The sequence below is a fragment of the Octopus bimaculoides genome, chromosome 30 (assembly GCF_001194135.2).
Source record: "Octopus bimaculoides isolate UCB-OBI-ISO-001 chromosome 30, ASM119413v2, whole genome shotgun sequence".
In the NCBI taxonomy this organism is placed as follows: Eukaryota; Metazoa; Mollusca; class Cephalopoda; order Octopoda; family Octopodidae; genus Octopus; species Octopus bimaculoides.
Window position 1 is genome coordinate 9,942,601 of NC_069010.1, and position 1,981 is coordinate 9,944,581.

The following is a 1,981-nucleotide window of genomic DNA, read 5'->3' on the forward strand; positions in this document are numbered from 1 at the left end:
ATGTATGTATGTATGTATGTATGTATATATATATGCATATGTGTGTGTGTGTGTGTAAGGGCAGACAGCATACGACACACAAAATGTGTAAAAATATACATCCTGCTCTCTCGCTGTATATATTTGCGTAATAATTTGAGTGTATGTGTGTAATCTCGCCACACACACATAGACACATACACACTGATCGGCTCTTTCAGTGACTACTACTACTACTACTACTACTACTACTACTACTGTCTCGTTTGTCAAATCTACAGACACACGCACAAACATTCATAAAATATACATATATATATATCATATGTATAGGTGCGTATGTATATATGCACGTGTGTATGAGTGCACACACACACACACACACACACACACACACACACACACACACATATATATATTCATATTTTCCCCTCTTTTGTAAATCCTTACAGACGTGTATATGTAAACATAAAAAATCATGTATGTATGTATCCACGAATATATATTGTATATTGTATATTATGTATATTATATATTTTATATTGATATATATGCATACATATATAAATACATTCATACATATACAATGCACACACACACACACACACACACACACACACACACACACACACACACACACACACACACACAGCCTGCTGTCACAAGACCAACGCAAACAAGAAACAAACACAATCTCCAACACCGCCGTACATTACTACGTTTAATTTAGCACCATGTTTCTAAATCATAGCGATAGAGGCGCCATCTATCACCGGAAGTATCGTTGCTGCTGGACCACGGATATGTGTAGCCATTTTGTTTGACAGCTAAACGAACTTGCAACGAACTCTTTGTTGTTGTTTCTTGTAGTTGTTTTTGTTTGTTTGTGTTTGTGTTTTTGCACTGCGTATAAAAATATATCTGTAAATACACACTCAGATACACACACGCACATACAATATATATATATATATATATGGTTACATAAATAGATCTATCTATCTATCTATCTATCTATCTATCTATATAAGTTCAAAAAAACACAAAAAACAATAACAAAAAAACAACAAAGTGAGGACGTGATACGGATAGTGTTATTGGACGCTCGGGAAAGGAAAGAGAGAGAGTATGACGTTTCGGGCGGAGCCCTTCGTCGGAAAGACGGAAAGTTCAAAGAATGGAAAAACGGAGGAAGAGAAAATCGGCACCGATGCCCACGAAGTTACATATTTCTGTGTGTGGTGGGTGTCTGTGTAAAATACATATATATATTTATTTTCTGAAAATGTAATCCTAGCCAATCCACTAGGTCTCGTGATTTCGACATTCTCTGCTCTCGTTAACGATGGGCACTCGACGGTCAGAGGTAGCCGTGTCCCTCATCACCCCGCTAGTAGTAATAAACACACGCACTGGTTCAGTCCTTAATTGCTATTGTTAGTTAATGGGTTGGTTACTCCGCCAACAAATCTATCGATTAGCCGTTTTTTACTAGTTTTTCTAACTCATGTTAAACTCTTTGGTCAAACAGTTAATCGATAGTTCAAATGTTCAGTATTGTACGTGTTGTCATTTCTTTTTTGGGAAATAATCAGTTCATCTCATTCTTTGCAATCTCTTCAGTGACACGTCTGTCTACTTCCATTTCTTTTTGAACTTATGTTCCAGCGCTGGGATTTCTTCGAGATCTGTCCAAGATAAGTATGTGAGTGTGTGTGTGTGTGTGTGTTTATACGTGTGTGCATCCGTATGTGTGTGTGTGTTTTTAAATACTGACTTATTAAAAACGACATAAGTCGAACAATAATGAAAGTAGCGGTTCGGCAAAAGTGACCGATAGAATAAGTACTCGTTTTACAAAGAATAAGTCCTGGAGTCGATTTGCTCGACTAAAGGTGGTGCTCCAACATGGCCACAGACAAATGACTGAAACAAAAGAATAAAAGAATACATACATACATACATATAAATATATATATATATATATATATATATATATATA